The sequence below is a fragment of the Diabrotica virgifera genome, chromosome 4, assembly GCF_917563875.1.
Source record: "Diabrotica virgifera virgifera chromosome 4, PGI_DIABVI_V3a".
In the NCBI taxonomy this organism is placed as follows: domain Eukaryota; kingdom Metazoa; phylum Arthropoda; class Insecta; order Coleoptera; family Chrysomelidae; genus Diabrotica; species Diabrotica virgifera.
This window is the reverse complement of record NC_065446.1, coordinates 171,515,432-171,536,757: the sequence shown is the minus strand read 5'-3', so window position 1 is coordinate 171,536,757 and position 21,326 is coordinate 171,515,432. Positions and strand designations below refer to the sequence as shown.

General features: G+C 30.6%; 1 protein-coding gene across 1 annotated transcript in view; it reads right to left on the bottom strand.

The window, feature by feature from the left end:
• LOC126883229 (agrin) overlaps positions 1-21,326 on the bottom strand; it is a 362,103-nt gene that overhangs the window by 226,679 nt on the left and 114,098 nt on the right. The window lies entirely within an intron of this gene.

Below are 21,326 nucleotides of genomic sequence, written 5' to 3'. Positions count from 1 at the left end.
AGAGATCGAGTGCAATTTGTTGCGATTATTTCATGAATAAAACTGTTCAAAACCAAAATTTTATTGTAATTTATTTATGTAAGTACAAATTAGTACAATTAAACACACAGTTGTTATAAATATGTATTTGACGGTTGAAAGTCATCACTTTTATAATTTTTAAAACATTTGTCATTAATGTCACTGAATGTATTTTTTCGTAGCAACGAAGGCCATCTGACGTAATATGCTTGACGACGGGCAATTATCAAAAAAGTTATCAGTAGTTATTGCACAAGAGCTCTAAAATTCTATATTAATTTTAGAGAGCGAGTGCAATTTGTTGCGATTATTTCATGAATAAAACTGTTCAAAGCCAAAATTTTATTGTAATTTATTTATGTAAGTACAAATTAGTACAATTAAACACACAGTTGTTATAAATATGTATTTGACGGTTGAAAGTCATCACTTTTATAATTTTTAAAACATTTGTCATTAATGTCACTGAATGTATTATTTCGTAGCAACGAAGGGCATCTGACGTAATATACTTAACGACAGGCAATTATCAAAAATTATCGATTTAATTTAGATTTCTGTAGCTTTCTATTGGTCAGAATCTCCTATGAATGAAATAATCAGTTTAATTTAGATTTCTGTAGCTTTCTATTGGTCAGAATCTCCTATGAATGAAATAATCGCGCTAATTTCATTAAAACATGAACACAATAAAATAATTTGAAATAAATTAGTAAATAATATCTAAATACCTATTAGTTTATCGCATGTATTATAATGGGTCATTCCATTCAAATTTTGGAGCAAAAAAAATTTTGGACCTCCGATTTGTCTGAAAATTGGTATATAGCTTCTTCTTTTTTTCTCAAAATGTTATGTTATGCGATTTTACAGTGATTTGGTGTTTATTTATACAAATTTGCATTTTTTATCGTAAAGTATCAATGGAAAACATAATATTTTAATAGAAGGGACTCAAAAATGTCATTATATGGCATTATAACAAGTTACTTTGATTCAAGACAAGCTTCTGATCAAATTTTATAGTGTAGAAAACGTTACATTTTTACATTTTTCTCCATTCCCAAAATACATCATAATCGATTTGGCTGAAAATTTGCCCACAGATAGACAAAACATAGGACTTTAATTGGTGAAAAGGATTTGAATTATATTACAATACCAAAAAAGTTACATGCCATATTATATTCAAAAATATAGGCTTCTACTGTAAGTACAATTAACTTGAAAATATCGACTTCACGACAAAAATTGTTAAAAAGAAATTGTAATAATTGTAAATACAATTTATTTGGAACAATTTCAGTTCCTACCATTTTTGTCGAAAAGTTAAAAATGGTGGAGATATTGAGCAAAACAGGTTCTCCTTTAAAATCAAGATGGCGGCTAACGTAACGGAGGAATTCATTCGTGATTTTAAATTTAGGCTACTATTGACTCCCCTAAAGATCAGAAAAATAAAATTTTGGGCAGCTCGGCATTCAAGGTCAAATGCTATCCCGACTGGACTAATATATACTTTTGAGTCTGATATTACTGCATGTAACTTTTTTGGTATTGTAATATAATTCAAATCCTTCTAACCACTCAAAGTCCTATCTTTTGGCTATCTGTGGGCAAATTTTCATCCAAATCGGTGATGATGTATTTTGGGAATGGAGGAAGATGTAAAAAACGGTATTTTAACGTTTTTTACACTATAAAATTTGATCAAAAACTTGTTTTGATTTAAAATAACTTGTTATAATGCCATATAATGACATTTTTGAGTCCTTTCTTAAAATATTATGTTTTTCATTGATACTTCACGACAGAAAATTCAAATTTGTTTAAATAAACACCAAATCACTGTAAAATCGCATAAAATAACGTTTTGAGAAAAAAAGAAGAAGAAGATTTTTTGACCTTAAATATCTTATTTTTACGTCCCGAAGAAGCTATATACCAATTTTCAGACAAATCGGAGATCTAAAATTTTTTGCCTGAGTGATTTGACATGGAATGTATTTTAAAAGTCAAAAGGCAGATATCGAGCACTGAATTTATTAAATCTTGCCCAAGTATACTTTCGCTATCTAGAGCATCCTCAGGGGCATTTCGTCAATAAAAGAAGGTATCCTCGAATGTCATTTAATTAAAATAAATAATTTGTTGGCAAACTTAAATTAACAACGGCAAGATTTAATAAATTCAGTGCTCGATATCTGCCTTTTGACTTTTAAAATTCATATATTCGAGCATTCAACCATTTCCTATTTTCCTGGAATGTATTTACCTAATATATTATAATGCCATATTACAAGGTATTTTACTTTTCCGCACACCGTGCGGGAAAATTTACTTTCACGCACGCCGTGCGGGAAAGTGCAAATTTCGGATACGAAATGTGCGTGCGTGAAAGTGGCTCTTTTTGCACGGCCGTAGGAAAATACTTTTTTATCTATTTGTCTGGCCTAAGTTGTCTTTAATTTAAATTAAGTTTACTTATGATTAGTAAATTGATTTTATATTATTAAGCATACTTATTGTATACAGTGAGGACGTTTGATTTGGAATAAATTCATTATCTCGAGAATGGGCAAATTTAGAGAGAAATCCTGAGATAGGTCGATTTTTATTTTTAAATTATGACTTTTTAGCATATATCTCATAATAGTGACGTCATCCATCTGGTTGTGATAAAGTAATCGATGATTTTTTTTAATGAGAGTAGGGGTTGTGTAATAGATCATTTGAAAGGTTATTTAATTCTCTATTCAGTAATATAAACGTTAACATAATTCTTTATACAGGGTGTCAAGAAAAATTAATTTTGAATTAAATTAATTGAGACAAAAAGAAGAAGGTATTTATTTATTATTTTTTAAAATACATTTTAGTGCTGTCAGAAAACAGAAAGAAATGTTGATTTCAGAAATAAACATTGCTTTTCGCTTAAATTCAATGTTAAAGCTGCCACCCACCTGTCTGTTAGCAGTTTGAGCATTGAACTTAAGCGAAAAGCAATGTTTATTTGTGAAATAAATATGTTTACCTGTTTTTTGACAGCAGTAAAATGTATTTTGAATTAAATAAATTGCTTTTATTCTTATTTTTGTGCCAAATAATTCAACAAAAAAAAAGAGTGTGTACTTTGTACGCACGTAAGAAGTTATACTTCTATTATATGATTTCAACGAAATCAATAATATGTACTTTAAACAGTTTATTTATATTTAATTTAACTATTAAACTAATTTTAATACTTACTACTTTCCAAAAATTTTTATTAAAACAATACCAAAAATTAAAAAAATAAAAGAATAAAACACACACAAACACATTGAAAAATGCCACAAAGAAATGATTTCTGAACAATAATTGTTGCCAAAATTTTTAACTAAATACGTATTTTCTGAAAAAATTATATAATAATATATTTACAATCATAAAATGTATAAAAAAAATAAAAAAATAGTAACTTGCATTGGGATCGAACCCGCTTTTCGTCGATCCCGCCGATAGAAAATAGAAGTGCTTTCCCATTGCGCCAACTTCGCGTGTCTGTCATGTGGGAATATACACCAACTGAACTTTTACACCATAAAATTTTTGACAGTAGTTGTTTATTACTTATATGAATTTAATCAAATCAGTTTGATTTTTGTGGAATTAAAGGATATTTTGTGGAATAACAATATATTAGGTGAATATCGGTAGAAATTTTGATGGTAATCAAATTATGTATATCAAAGCATTACATACTATTATGGTAGATTCATTTTAAATTTTCCAAATAGGTAGGTATTTTTTATTAGGATACTGAAACATTTACATTGATTACGTACCTGTCGCTTTTAAAAACTATTTAAAAAGTCACTACAAATATAAACTTGCTTTTTTCTCTGCCATCACAACAATAAAAACTAATATACACAACATTTTTTTATCCATAATCTTCATATTGAACAATTATTGACAGATGATTTTAACACCCAATCAGATCCCGTATAATGTATGAGCGACTAATACCATACTGTCGGTGTTCGCATGCGCCAGGGAATGTAAAAATTCACCCTCGTGCCTAAAGAAGTATAACTCCAAAAATATTTTTGGCCCCCGTATTAATAATTAGGATATTGTTTATATTAGTGAATAGGGAATTGAACAGCCTTTCAAATGACCTATCACATAACCCCTAGTATCATTAAAAAAATCATCGATTACGTCGTCACGCCCAGATGGATGACGTCACATGTATGATATATATGCCAAAAAGTCCTAATTTAAAAATAAAAATCGACCTGTTTCAGAATTTTTTTTCAAATTCAGCCATTCTCGAGATAATGAATTTATTCCAACTCAAACGTCCTCACTGTATAAAACTACAAATTCAATATTTTTTATGTATTTATAAAATTAACAAATCTATCTCAAAAGAAATTTTAATAAATTTCTATGTATCAGCCTACCCTTGTATAATATTGAATCTACATAAACGGTCACAGTCCACAGAATATAAGTTCATCTACCTCCGTTACATACCACTATTATTAAAAAATGTTTCATTTATTATATCGAGTGTTATATTATTCAGAAATGGAAGTAGGTACATACCTACATCACAGTTTTAAAGATAAATACGTTTTCAAAAAGAGGAACTTATGCAATGAAAAATACATTGTGTAAAATTTTAAACAATTCAATTATGTATCCAGATATAACTTCATTTCATTATAGTATTAAAAGTAAAAAAAATACAGATAAATACATATATTAATAAATTAAATAAAATAAATTAAAAAGTAATCCAGAGTCCAGAGATGGAAGCCCCAAGAAGATAAAACAAGAAGAAGACCCCGTAAAAGATGGATAGACGACGTAGAGGGCCATCTTACAACCATGAACATCAGGCAGTGGCGAAGGAAAGTATCCGACAGGACAGAATGGAAGAACATTGTTAAGACTTACAAAGAGTTGTAGCGACATTAGAAGAAGAAGAAGAGAAATTAAAAATACAAAACGAAAAAATAGATATAATTAGTCCATGTGGTGAGACCGCTCCCGCCTGGAAAAATTTCTGATTCGGTTTCTTTGTGGATTACTATTCAAAAATGTCCCCTTTAAATAAATCTGAAGGGTGCCGGGCGTAATTTTTGGGCAGAAATTGTTTAAATAATTTTTTTAAGCAAATACAAAAGATCACGTTTTTTGCTCTGAAATATATATTTTTAGGTTTTTTGTATCATTCTAAATAAAAAAGGTATCTTGTAATTTTTCTCAAAAATTGATAGTTTTCGAGTTATAACCGATTTGAAATCTGAAAAATGCGAAAATACGCATAACCGATTTGAAATCTGAAAAATGCGAAAATACGCATTTTCGAGGCTTAAATTAGTATTTTTGAGCTTACCAGATACTTAATTTGAAGGTTAAACATTCAGCTTCAAGATTCTGAAGAGTGATCGCGTCGCTAACTTTAATTTATACCGTTATTTTTTAATTGTTAAATATGCATGTTTATCCGATTTTTTTGCCGGTGCGGCGCGCTCTATTTCAAAAATCTCCTATTTTCCTCCGAAAAATATTTTTTCTAGATTCTTTGTGATATTCTAAATAAAATAAGTTTTTTGACATTTTTCTCAAAAGTTACTGGTTTTGAAAGCGATTTAAAATCCGAAAAAAGACAAAAAACGTATTTTCGGTTTTTAAATCGCTTATAACTTGTTTAAACTTCAATTTAAGTATAGGGCAACCTCAGAAATACTAATTTAAATATGAGTTTTTAAGCCTCGAAAATGCGTATTTTCGCATTATTCTAATTTTAAATCGCTTATAAATCGAAAACTATCAATTTTTGAGAAAATATACAAAAGATACCTTTCTTGTTTAGAATGACCCACGAAACTTAAAAATATATGTTATGAAGCAAAAAAAACGTGATCATTTGTATTTGTTTAAAAAAATTGTTTAAACAATTTCTGCCCAAAAATTCGGCCCGGCACCCTTCATATTTGTTTAAAGGGGACAGTTTTGAATAGGAATCCACAAAGAAACCGAATCAGAAATTTTTCCAGACGGGAGCGGTCTCACCACATGGACTATATATTAAAAATATATTTCAAAAACATTCGAATTTTACACTGCTATGTCATTGGTTTGGGTCGAAGTTAAATATAGGAACAAACAGTAAAATTTTAAGAATAATAAAGACTGATATTTATGTTTTTGTACATACTTATGACAACTAAATGACTGGGAAAAACAAATTATTTTTGAAGTGTGTAATAGTTATTTTTCTACAACCACTATTCAAAGTGCACTTTTCTGCACGGTTTTATGTTAGCAAACTTGATATTTTCTCACAGTATAAGATATTTGACATTAGTGTGCAGAAAAGTGACGTTTCTGTGCCGCAAAGTGACGTTTCTGTGCCGCAAAGTTCTTTTCTGCACAGTTGACTACCTCATTCTGAGTAACGTTATATTCTGTTTACATCCGTGGACTACCGCATTCTGAGTAACGTTATATTCTGTTTACATCCGTGGTTAAACTTTAGACAAATATATAACCTATAAGACAATTATTATATTTAACTATAGCATAGAAACTAAATTATGGATGTTACAACTGTTTTATTTTACAATTTTATTCTTATTAAACATTTTATAATTATCAAATAACCAATAAGGATTTAGCAACCTGTGCAAGAGACGTCGAATGAAGTAGGTTTTGTGTAAATCCGTGACTGCATAAATATAATGTCAATAATATGTAATAATTGTTTAAATTTAAACAAATTAAGGCAGTGCATTAATTTTTAACTGATTTCTGTGCAATTTATTTGGGTATAAGGAATTTAAATTGATTAGTAGGTATTAATTAAATACAGTTTAAAATTTATCACATAGGTACCTATTATAATTAATCGTCGTTTGGAAATTGTGATTTTTATTTTTAGGAAAAACTGTGCTTGTAGAAAAAGTATAGTGTGAAACACGTGCAGAAAGGTAATTTCTCACTCGTTTGAATTGCGGCACTCGCTTGCGCTCGTACCGCAACTTTTCAAACTCGTGAGAAATTAGTACCTTTCTGCACTTGTTGCACAATATACTATTTCCTAACAAGTGCAGAAAGTCATTCTTTTCCGCACGCGACTGCAGTTTGCCGAACGACGCGAAGCGGTAGTTCGGCAAGCAGTCGAGTGCGGAAAAGAGACTTTCTGCAAGAGTTAGGAACAATATTTTTTCCAAGAGTCTTTAAAAAATTACCAAATTTAAATCAATTAATTTAATTAATATGAAAATACATACACAGATTAATTCTTTGACAAGGTTGTCAAAACCAAACTTTCAGTATAATTAGTTAGCATGACGACGATCTTGGTTTTCATGACGATGATTCAAAACGACTGTTATTGTCTACCGATTTGACTTTCGAATATAAATAATTTTATTTCATCGAATTATAGCGTTAATTTCATTAAAACAGGAACACAATAAGATATATTTGAAATAAATTAGTAAATAATATCTAAATATTAGTTTATTGCATGTATTATAATTACTTTAAGGCCATATTAACATATCTAAATTAACACGCGTGCGGAAAAGTAAAAACCGCGTGCGGAAAAGTAACACGCGTGCGGAAAAGTAACACGCGTGCGGAAAAGTGAAACTTTCTAAACTAAAATGCGTGCGCTAAAGTAGACATTTTTGCACGCTCGTAGAAAAAATTTATTAATTCCTAGCTGAGCGCTTTCGGCTTACAAAGCAATCTTCAGCTGTCAACTGTCAGTTTTCATTCTTGTAAAAAGAAGAATATTCAGAATAAGCACATCCTGTTTCAGTCTGCTGTCAGTTCATTCTGCCAGTTGAATCAACTTCGTGGGTTTTTGAACCCTACCATTATCAAAAATTTTAATGTACTTTTGTGAAGGACCCATGTGCTGCTCTGGATGTTTTTAAGCTTTTTACAACTTTTTTAAATATAAAGTTCAACCTGCGATCAAGCTTACAAAAAACGACACATATGAATTTTTTTAAATTTTTTTCAACACAAATGGGACGCCTATCTGTATAGTGGTACTTAACATTTGACGTAAGTTAAACTTTGTTAAATTTTAGACAATTAGTTATTTATAATACTTAGTGTGACCAACTCCAATTCAGTTGAATTCGGGACAAGGCTGAAAAAATACCTGAAATCAGGAACTTTTCAATGAAAATCGGGCCTTTTTTTTAATATAGAACTTTAATATCATCATTTTATTGATTATTTAACATTTTTATGTTGACAAAATTTTTTTTGATGGGATGAGTTGTAATGATAATCATATTTTGGTTAGTTTTTGACGTTTCGACTTTCAGTCCGGAAATCAAAATGTCAAAAAAAGGAAAAATTAGAAAATCAACTGATGTTGGACTTACATGTAAATAGAACCTTATAAAAATATAATTATCATTAGTAGGTATATATATTTATGTTTTTAAATCGTCTTTTCAGAAGATTAAAACTACAGAGACGGGAAAAAGTCCAGAGTTTGAGTTTTCGTAGAACTATAATACCAAGATGTAAAATGCATCCGTTTTGGATATGGTATTAGTATTACACTTTAGAAATTGTCAATTTTTTTAGTCCCACCAATCCAATTTGATGTGAATTCTTAGAAGAATAATATATGTATTTAAAATTTGAAAATACCATTTTCCCAAAATCTTGAAAATTCGGATGGTCCGGAAGCCTTGTCCGGGACGCCGGGTCACGACTTCGTAATTTGGGCCATGTCCCGGATTTTTCGGGCTAGTTGGTTACACTAATAATACTAGACATTGCATTGTAGCATAGCTCTGAAGATGGCTTTCTAAGCCGAAAGCGCTCAGCTAATAATTGGTAAATTTTACACTCTTCAAAAATACTTTTCTTTTCGCAGTCATTCAGTAAAATATTACTAACATAAAGACCATCAAAATGGTTGTTGCACTAAATGGCATACCTGAGAAGAAAGAAAAATGCGAGCAGTTGTTACAATGTAGTTTCTTGGCATGAAAAATATTTTAATCAATCAGACATCACAGAAATAACTTGGTTTAAGAGTTTAACTACTTGGCGTAAACAGGCTCGATCAGACGTGACTGAATACTTTATCATTTAAGTAGTCAGTAAAATGGCAAATCAAATATAACCATATTTTTTTTTAAATTCCATTGTTCAATTTTATTGTGGATAAAAATCATCAATAATATAAACTATCTGTAGAAGTTCAGTCAAAAAGAGGAGGGGAACAAAAAGGAATAAAAAAGGTATATTTAAAATCCCTGAAAAGGGCTACATCACAAATACATAAATAGTTTTCGACTGGTTTACCAGTCATCATCAGTGCTTACCTAAAATAAATATAACCAGATAAAATAATGCAAAGATTGACATTTTGACTACGGTTAAAAAAGCTGTCGGTTATATTCACGTAAAGTTTATACATCCTAACCACCAAAATATAGTTTTACAAAAATATGAGGGTCAAAGCCATATAACCATGGTCCGTTAAGGAAACATCGGTTTAAAATGCCAAATGGATGTTTTAAATATTCTCAAAATGCCCCAGGTAACATCTGAGCTGTAGTGTGACTTGATTACATGGTGGAAGACAGGCAGCAAGTGACAGTGACAAAGAGTTGGATGTAGACCTCCGAACGTTGATAGGACAGAAATGACAGTTCCATGGGAAGTTGAAAAATTAGCATGTCATATTTAAAGACTATGGGGTATAGATGTTAAAACTAGAAATGATGTAACAACACACCGCATTGTGAAAATTGTCATTTAAAATTCAGTAAACTAGATTTTGTAATTAAATATTGTGTTTACGTATACTATCAGTGGAGGTAGGCAATCCTCATTACACAGATTTATTGACAGTTGTTAGTATTTATATAAGTTTAAAAAGGAAATCACAATGGGGGTAACTGATGTGTAAAATGTCTTAAATAATCTAGGAGTATGTATCGTTAAGAGAGTACAAGCTCAAACTTAGGCGACCACTTCTTAAAGCCCCTACAGGCTGCCCGGATCTCTAAGGGTCCAGAAACCAAAACCGTCGTGAGATGATGATAGTAGGAACTGGGGGTATGGAGTGTCTGTGAGGGAAATTAATGAGAGAAGAACAGGAACGGGACCCAGAAAGAAAATTAACATTGATATTGTTATAGATGACTGTTAAGTTGGTAATGACAGTTTGAGAAGGTAGGGTGAGAATAGTCCTATGTAGAAATATGATGATAGGGTGTATGTAGATGAAAATTTATTTAATGAGGATGTATGTGGATGATGATGTCAATAATTTATACATATCTTATGGATAGATAAAAGTGATTCGATGGCTGAAGATGAAAAATAAATATTGTGGCTAGTACCAGATGAATTATACTGTGAATATGAACAAAGCAGTGTAAGGGAGGGTGAAAAGTAGTATTGTAAATGTGTTAAGAAAAAAGTTGTCGATGGAGTGGTTGGAAGTCCCGATTGAACGAGACATGTCGGTTGACACAATTCGGACTTTTTTGTTTTTCTTTGATTATTTCTAGGTCCTCGTACAAGTCTAGTTTTAGGAAGTCTTTCTGTGGGATGTTATGAAGTAGATCGACATCATCTGGTATATTCAAAGTATGATTTTTATGTTTTAGATGTTGAGAGAAGGTAGAGTGTTCTCTCTTTTGGTGTGTTCGAGAGAGCGAGAAGCAAGTGACCTACAAGTTCTTCCTATGTAAGTAGCGTCACAGTCAGAACATTGTAGTCTATAGACACCACTACGATTCATGTAATGGATACTATCTTTGGAATTAGATAGAGATTGTCCTAAATTGTTGGATACTTTTAAAGAGATTTGGATGTTGTCTAATGATCTTTTGATAATATTCGAAATATCCCCAGATAGCCTATCTTGGTGAAAGGGTATGGAAGCATAAGTAGGTTTGGTTGCCGAATCCCTAGGGAACGCAGCATGTCGTAAGACTTTAAGCTGTCTTTTATGAATGAGCTTGTCTATGATATGTGGATCGCAACCGTTATTAAAAACTATTTGGCGAAGTATGTTTAATTCTTTATTGCAATTTATTTGTGATAAGGGAATGGTTTCAAGGCGGTGTATGTACAGGAATAAGACTAAGTTTTCAATCTAATAGCACATAAAATAATACCAAAAATATTTTTCTACATCCCACCAGACTGAAAACAATAGGAACCTTCTCTGGTTACACCTCCGAGGCTTCTAAAATTTGCAAGCCATAACGGATGCTGAGACTAAAAAAGATGAGGGAATTTTATAATTTATAATTCACGTCCCATCTGCTCAGCGCGGTATTCAAAATGGTTATTCATTTTTAAAAAAGGAATAACATCAGGGAGATGAAGAGAAAAGAGAGAGAGAGAGAGAGAGAGAGAGAGAGAGAGAGAGAGAGAGAGAGAGAGAGAGTGTGTATATCTGTACATAAAAGGAACCTTAAGAGAGATAGAGAATAGGAGTCACAAACAAATTTTCAAATCTATTGTGGTCCTCTAGCTCTAGATTAGATTCTCTAGCCTGACCACTTTTAAAAGGTAAAATAATTTTGACACAAAACTTTCCATGTAGCTCTTTGCCGGTGACTTTTCTGCACCTAATGCAACGAACCGCACATGTTCCAGGCTATACACTGACAGAAAATAATATATTCTGCTGTTTCTTCCTCTAGGTAACAGAATTTGCTAGGTCATCATTCAACTGCCTGTTGATCTCAATTGTTAATGCGTGAGCGGGGTGAGCGGGGTGAGCGCGTTAATGTTCGAGATTGTTAATCACCATTTTAATTCAGGAGTTCGTTACAACATTTTTCCGTCGACTGTACTTTTCAGAAATAAAGATATATCCATCTTTGGATTTTTCAAATACACAGAATTTTAAACAATAAAGTAAATAATGACTAGACTTAGGCAAATATGCAAATAAAAAGTATGAAATATGCGCATAAATATGCAGTATTTTATGCAAAAATATGCAGTATTTTATGCAAAATATGCATATTTATCTAGAAAATATGCATGTAATAAAAACTATTTACAATATTTTTTTATTTACAAAAATACTTACAATATTATAAACACATAACATAATATAAATTGATTTTAACATATAAATAATATTTTGAATTGTGGTAAAAATAGATGATCAAATGATGTTCAAAATTTACTAATAAAAATCTGAATACATATCTATACATATACTGCTTCTTCTGAATACATATATTTGTAAATAGAAAAACTTCTTTCGAAGTGGTTCGGAAAATGTCCGAGCTAGTACTTGAACCACTTCAGAAAGAACCTGGTAACCACTATTTTTTTTCACGGTTACTTTAAATTATTGAAAAATTTCCTCTCCAATAGTACCTTTAACGTTTTGACAAAATGACTCAAATTCTTTTATTAAAACTGTACTCTCTAACAATGATAATTTGGAGGATTCTAATTGAGTTATAGTTTTCTGGAAAAAACTATAATTTGATTTTATGAATGACAGTTGCTGTTGGAGGATTTTATTTTGAAGGCTTGCTTAGCTTCCAATAAAGATTGACTGAAAGCACTTGGACACTGAAGGTTGATATTTTTCACTTGATGTGGTTTTTACTTTTTTAGTAGCTAAATATTTCGCGGTTCTGATATGCTGATCTATTTGAATTTTTTTTTTCAGATGAAATCTAAAAAAGAATATAAATATTCTATAGTTCTACCCATTTTTAAAATCTAAGATTGCAGAAATAAACTAAAAATGAACCGTTTTTGCAGAACAATTAAAATATTTAAATTAAATCAAATAAAAATCGGTGTAGTAATCTTGAAAATATCAAGAAATGACTGTGCAAGAAGGAAGAACCCCCAAATATTTACAAGAGGCTCTTGGTCTTTTCTGTTTACATTTAAAGAAAAAATACTGTGAGCATAAATTAAAAGCACTTAATTAATTAAGTCCAATATGATATGTTTTTGTTTTTAGCAAAATTAAAGCAAACTATGCTATTGTTAAAAGAAATGTTAGCGACCTTTCAGTAGACTATTGAAGGATTTTATTTTAAATAGGTATCCTATTTTTATCGCAAGGAGTTTAAAAATGCTTGAAAAAAGAAAAAATACATCGATTTATTGCGAACTAGCCATGTGTCGGTACTTTTCTTAAACATAATCTCCAATTTTAAAATCTTTGTTTGTACCACCGTGTAAATTTTTAAAATAAAATAAAAAATAATACGTATGTACTTACGGTTCTGCCACAACATGAGCAATAAACTTTATCCATATCCATAGATCCTGTGTAAGGTTTTATTCAAGTTAAAACATTGCATATTTTCGGTATTTTCAAAGCACAATAATTATTCACAATTAGAAATACACGTTGTTTACGCCTCCAATTTTACAACAAAAGTGAAACCAAGTGAAACTGATCGTCAAAATAAAAAATTTTACCTAGAGACATAAACTGGCAAACACAAACCCTTAATTCCAGGACAAAACGTGACAAAACTATAAGCCGCTGTCTTTTATTAGTTACTATACCAAGAATTTGAATACCAAGTGATTATAAAACAACATTAAATATTGGAATTTTCATGCTATCTGTAAGTTTGAATATAAAAATATATAGTTAACACCAAATTTTCAAATTATGCACTTTATGCTCATTTTTATAAAAATATGCAAAATTTGACATTTTTGCATTTTTTATGCATTATATGCAAAATATGCAATTTGCATATTTGCCTAAGTCTAATAATGACATACAATGACAGATAGCACTAACAGCGGCTACTTGATTTTAAATTTTTTAGTGGGAATATAAAGAGGTATATGTTTGGTTGCCTACACCACAGGTCACTGCCAATCACAGAGCGTTTAATTAATTTATGCAAGCAATGTATGTTGTGTTGCCTATAATGAAATCGTTCATTAATATAAAATCATTTATTAATAGGGGTCATTAATCAATGATTTTGAGGGTGTTAAAATTGATCATAAATGGACGGTCGACGGAAGACATTGTAACGACACAGATATTTTATTTTGATTAAGGTTTTGTGCCGCTTAATTTTTAATTTCAAATATCTCGAAAGCTAATGATTTTATCGTTAAGACTGAAGAGTATATTATCCATTCTTAACGATAAAATCATTAGATTTTGAGATATTTAAAACTAAAAATTAAGCGGCACAATACATTAATCAAATTAACTAAATAACTGTGCCGTTACATGTTTAACTTCAAATATCTCGAAAACTAATGACTTTATCGTTACGAGTAAAGAGGATGATTTACATAGACAGTATTGGAGAATTTTAAAATTGTGCTAAAATTTCAATTTCACCAGTGACGTAGAATTTGGGAAGGGTCAACCATTTGCTTTCTCCTTTCCGTCTGTCGTACGCCTCTGGTAATAGCCGGAAACCTGTATTTAACACAATTGTATAGGGTGTATAGTACCTACACTTTCTACCAAGTATGAAAAGGACATGTCGAATAGTTTTAAAATACTGAGCAAAAATAATTTTTATATAAAACACCCTGTAACTCAATAAGGAGCAATATTTTATTGAAGTGATTTTGGTTAAATCTTAATATTTTGAAGTCTAGAATCGACAACTTAGAGATTGGATACTCTTAATGAAACCCCCTTTATAACCAAAACTATCTTTTACTATAAGGGAAAAAAAGAAGAAAAAAAGAACGACAAAAAAAATTTGTTAATTAGTAAAAAATTCCCAGAAACCCGATTATAAAAAAACATTTCAAAATGTTTAATACCCGCGACGTTATTAAAAAAAAACAAATTAGAAACAAATTAGAACAATTTTCAAATGTCATTTTAGAGCGGAGTTAGATTGAAATTTGAATTTATCAATACATTTATCGAAATCATACATAAAAATAAAAGTAATGAGATTTTAAGCAGGTTTATATTCTTGATAAACATAAATATAAACATATAATTGATAAACAAATTAAATATCTCATAAATTATTAAATATTTTTTAACCAATTGTTTTTGCTTAATACTGGTAACATAGCGCAACTTCTCCTATTAAATAAAATAAATTTATAGTGCCTATTTAAAATGCAAAAAAAATTTGCAAATTTGATTTTTAAACTTTATATATAATTATTTAAATACATAGTGGGTCAAATTTAATTTATTAAGTCTTTGGTGAAAGATTTATCTTTCAGCTTTGTAGAAAAAAAAACCTAAAGACGTTCATTAAAATGTAAATTACCTCAGCAATTACAAAAGTAAATATTGTGCAAAAATGACCCCTTTGTAATTAGTTAAACCATGATCCCCTCATATGATTTGGATACTTTTTTGAAAATATCTTTTTTATTTACCTAAACTTTGATATAAAATTTATATAAAAAACTTTGATATAAAAAATAAAAAAAAAATTGAAAGAATCTAACACATTTGTTAAAGAAAAGCGTGGCGCGAAAACCGTTTATTCGATGAAGACGCGCTACGCATTTCTTTGACGAATGTGTTAAATTTTTTTATTTTTTTTATTTTTTGCTTTTTAGTTGATTTTTTTTATATGTTAAATTTTAGTCACTCGTAACTAAAGAAAAGCGTTTTTTAAAAATATTTTTTTCGTATTTTTTTTTATGTTAAATCTGTGGATTAATCTTTGCGGACTATCTTCATATTGCGTCGCAACAGAGTATTTTTAATCATTTGTTTCCCATTCTGTATCGTCTTCCTTTGTTGACACTTTTGATGATTTCATTGAAAAAATATTGAAAAAAATATAGTATTAAATTTAGAATGCACGCAGATGAAACCAGGGTTGTTTCGTTTTAAACATTTTGTTTTAAACAAATGTTTTAAACATGTTTTAAACATGTGTATATGTTTAAAACAGTTTTTGTTTAAAACAGTTTAAAACACGTTTAAATTAAACAAGCGATTTTTTTTCATTTTCTTTATTAACCCGAGAGCAGTCGCGCTCACTTCTGTCGTGTAAGTATTCGCGCGTAGAGAAAAAATCTCACAATATGAATTTAAATACGAATTTAAAACAAATTTCTATTTTATATTATTTTTATTTATTTGTTATATTAAAAATGTCTATTTCTAACAATTTTAAAGCTAATTGGTTCTCACCAAAACCATAAATTCCAGAAAAAACATTAAAAAAAATTTAAAAAAAAATTCCACGCCTTACTACAATCTTTCTCGAGACACTTACGAGTGGAAAATTATGTTGCAAAATTTTTCATTGATTTATCACGGAAAAGAATAAAATGTGAGATTTTTCTAACGCTGCTCCCGGGTTAAAATAATAAATAAATATGAAAAAAATTCTCAAATACATATTATTCAAACTTTTTAACATACATATTATTTATTTATTAATAACCGAAACTTACCAAATATTGAAAAACTTGAAACATTTTGCATACAAGAGTTAATAAATTTCTCAAAACTGTCCAGTCTCATAGTACTCTTGTAATCTAAAATGATCAATCTGATATCACGTCATCACTGATGCAATAAAGCTCTTAAAAATTAAAACTAACTTAGTAGCTTTGACATTGCCTAGTCGATTACGTAGTTTGGAATGGTAAATCGTATGTTGAGGAGAAGAATCTTTCAATGTTGGCTGACGATGCATTATAAGCTGTGTAGAGCTGTTGAGCAAGTTCCAATGCTGTAGTATTTATATTTTTCATAGAACGCCACCATGTCTGTGGTATAACATTCTAAATTAAATGTTTAGAAAACGTATATGGTTTAAACGGTACACACTTTGCCTGGTAATCAATAATAATTGGCAATGCTCCTGGACGATCATTTATAATAGATGGATATTAGGTTTATTTCCACTAAAGCGCTTATCAAGCAAATTTGCCAAAAAATGAACCGGGGTCAAAGCCATTTCCATACGCTCCTTGAAGCTACTTCGTACCATGTACAAAAATTTACCATTTGCATGTTAAAAAAAACACTCAACAGCACAAAATAAGTTACCTACAGTAGGCGTTATTACAATAGCCAACTTGCAATGATAATTTATAAATAGTAAATAGTTTGGAGTTCCCCAGGCAATAGCTCCTAATTGCAATTGGTTTTCTTATCTATTAGGTTAAAGAAAAGTTAAAATCAAAGTTATTAATATTATGTTTAAGAAAATATGATTTAAACAGTGTTTTTTTCTACATTTTATTTGTTTAAAACATAAAATTTAAAATAAAAAACGCATGTTTAAAATAAAAAAACACGTGTTTTAAACATGTTTTATTTATTTAAAACATAAAATTTAAAAACAAAATAAAACATGTTTAAAACAAGAAAAAAACGTGTAAAACAAAAAAAAACATGTGTTTTGTATAAAATTAAAAAAACATGTTTTTTTGCAACCCTAGATGAAACTGAAAATAAGAGTTTCTGAAACTGCTTTCGTGTGCCATGTCTAATTTAATTAAATATTATGTTGATATGTGATTAAGCCACAATTATTGATGTAAAGAAAATTACATTTTTAAATAACTAATGTTTGAAGTTTCGATTTCCACTGCGGAAATCGTTCTCAAAATAGATTGTTTTAAAAATTCTAAGAAGATATATTATGTAGGTATGCTATAACCAACTTTTATTAGGTTATCTTTTTGTCAAAATTGCCGTACTTGTCCTCGGTATTGAAGAAGATAGTATGCGTATGGTTGAAATCATGGTACAATAAATTCCGCAATGAAATATCGTACAATAAATGAAACTTTATTGTACCATGGGTTGAAATAATATGATGGTGGTGTTATTACCTTAAGAATATTAAATTATTACTTTTTAGTGTGTTATTTGTTTGTGTAATCTGTATTGTAGTTGAGGTTATCTAACGTAAGTTTTGTAACAGATTTGTGTTTCAGTGAAGCATATATGTGTATTGTGTAGGAGAGTGTAGATGATTTTACACCGACTTTCTTTACTCCGCTATTGTTGGTGTATTCTTGTTGTTGACTTCTTCTTTTGTTATTGACAACCAAAACAACCAAAGCCTGTTACAGACTGTTATAGTGATTTGTTTGCTAAAGATTTTTCTGTGTTCAGTAAGATGAGAGCTGATTCTTTAACTTTTCTCTTTTTCATATCTGTTTCTTATATGATTTTTAATTCATCTTCCTACTGTACCCTGTGCTCGTTGTCCCAGACATGTTTGCATATTTGGGATTTCTAGAAGACTCAGTCAACACAAACAGCACTCTGAAAGTTATCTGAGATCTCTCCAAAACGAAACTTAACAACACACAAGAAAGATCCAAAAGCTGTACCTATAAAATAACAAAATAGCCTATCCATGCAACAATTTCTACGTGGGAGAAACTTCAAGACCACTAAGTGTCAGGATAAACGAGCATGAAATATCAAGAACAGAGACTTATAGTCAGAGGAAAGACATACAACAAACACCATTATCATCAATGGCGCTACAACTCTTCACAAGTCTTTGCCGCGTTTACTATTGCCTTTTATATTTGTCGGTCCTGTGCCACTAATTCCCATTGTCGCACTCCCATTTTCTCTAGATCTTCTTTGACAGCGTCGTTCCACCTTTTTCTAGGCCGTCCTACAGACCTTCTTCCATCTGGCCTTTCCCAGAACACATTGTTTATAAGGCGATTGTGGTTACTGCGTATCACATGCCCTGCCCATCTGAGCCTATTTACCTTCATATATATGACTAGATTTTCTTTTCCGAATAGAGACTCTAGCTCGTTATTGTATCTGCGCCTCCATTCGTTTGTAATGCTGTCTCTGCAAGGGCCATATATCATTCGAAGGATTTTACGTTCCCACACCAGCAATTTATTTACTTCCCTTTTTGTTAGCGTCCATGTTTCGCTTCCATACGCGACTGCTGGCCGTAATATGGTCTTATATATCTAGATTTTTGCACCTCGTGAAAGAAGTTTTGACTTCATTAGATGTTGCATTGCAAAGAAAGATTTGTTTCCTGCCAGTATTCTCGTTTCAACTTCTCGCTATAATTTGTTGTCATTTATGATTGTTGCTCCTAGATATTTAAATTCTTTAACCACTTCGAAGTTGTGATCGTTTATAGTAATGTTTAATGTTACATACAACAAACAGAGGAAGAAATATGTGTAGCCAACCTATCAGCAGAATGTAGGAGGCTTTGGTGGTCAGTACTAAAAGAAAACGTTAACAAGAAGGTACCAACACTATCGTAACAAAGAAAGTTGGAAGAAACTCATCAACAACCTTTTACACAATACATGTGCGGCACACAAATAAAAATATAAGTTAAAAACTTACGTTACACAACCACAACAACTGCGATACATACTACACAAACAATTAACAGAAAATAACGCACAAGACAGTTAGAATTTTATAATACTAATATAATAACACCACCCCCCAGATAGCACAAGTACGTTTTATGGACATCCAATGGACGTACATCTGTGTACATTGGAACGTCCAATGGACGTCCGGCTAAGGTACAATGGACATCCGATGGACGTCCAACGAACGTCCAGAGTTCACAAAATTGGACGTCCATGGAACGTCCGCTACAAACGTACAGTGTACGTTGTTGAAGCTTTCAGTGTACACCTTATGTACATTCAATTTACATCTGATGTACGTTCAATGTACGTCTTATGGACATTTGTAGGACACTTTTCAGAAAGCAATCTAGTGTCCATAATTTTGTGAATACATAGCAAAAAGCCTTTATAGGAAATAGTTCCTATAATACTAAACTTATACTTTAAAATATTACTCAAAATACCTTTTTTACTTCTCTTTATTATAACTTTATTATAGGAACTTCATTAATGCACGACAACACTTGCACGATAAACAGCAAACACAAAGATAACCCAGCATGTATTATATTGTATGTAATAGTTTAGTAAAGACAAAATTCAGATAATGGCGTCCTATGAAGAATGCACATTAAAATAGGTTTATTCTCTGTCTGTTCTGTTCCAAACATTATTTTTTAGAGACAGTACGGTTGGGTTGTATATATTGCAAGCGGGTTTGCCATTCTGTGAATTATCATAAATAAATCCTCACTCAGTAGTCCACAACAATTAATAGCGATAATCCCCTAAAAGTACCTGCCTATTACGGCCGATAGCGTGAAGAGCGACAACGTTGTCAAGAAGATTCTCATTTAGTTTGTATTGGAGACAATATTGCAAGGCGGGATATTTAACAGATACAATATGCAAATTTAAGATTTAAATTTAGTGTGTAATTATTGTAGGCTCTATAATTACCGATGCGCGATGTAGCTCCGTTATTCTGAAAAAGTTTACGATCATTTTATCATCATCTAATATAATATTATATAGGTTTAATTAAAATAATTTTAGTGGTTCAGTGTTTTAATTAGATGATGAAAAAATATGTGTCTACATTTATTAGAAGCTTCTTGTATTCTACTAATAATATTGCTTTGATTAAAATAAGAAGCTATATATTACTCATAATAATAGTCGCGTTTTGTGTAAAATCTCCATGGACCACAAATGGATGTCCAATGTACGTTGAAATCAAACGTCCAATGGACGTTGCGTAATGTACGTACATAGTACGTCCAGTTTTGGTCCATGGACGTTTGGAATTTAAATGTACGTTATATGGACTTCCATCGGACGTTGTGTGCTATATGGGCCTCAGATTCTTGCAACCATACACATAGTGTCCTACAAGATCGAGGCCAAGTATGTCGATTTTGCAAAGACATAACCTAATAAAACTTGGTTATACATCTTCCCAGAATTTTTAGAATATTCTCTTTTGAGAATGATTTCCCGAGTGGAAATCGAAACGTTTAAGTTTCGATTAAACGATAAGTAAGATTTAGTTATTTAGAAATGTAATTTTCATTACACCAATAATTGTGGCTTATGATAAACATAAAAAAGAGAAACAAAACAATAAACTAGTTTTTTAAACAGCATTAAGTAAAATTCAACTTTATGAATATTTTGACCGCTTCCTGTAGTCTTGATTGATGCCCGAGGTCTTCAAACATTGATATAATTTAACCATCATCCCAGCTTCAGAATATACCTACCATGTTTAAATTTACAGTTGCTTACAAGATTTATTATATCGTTATGGTTTATGCTTCGTATATTTATATTTATACCTTTTCTTTTCAAATTGCAGCCTCCCAAGAGTGCATTTGTCAAGCAAAAGATAGGTTCGCGAAGGCATTTCTTATAACATGACATGAATGTTAAATCACTGAAACAATCCTGTCCGTATTTTCCCATTT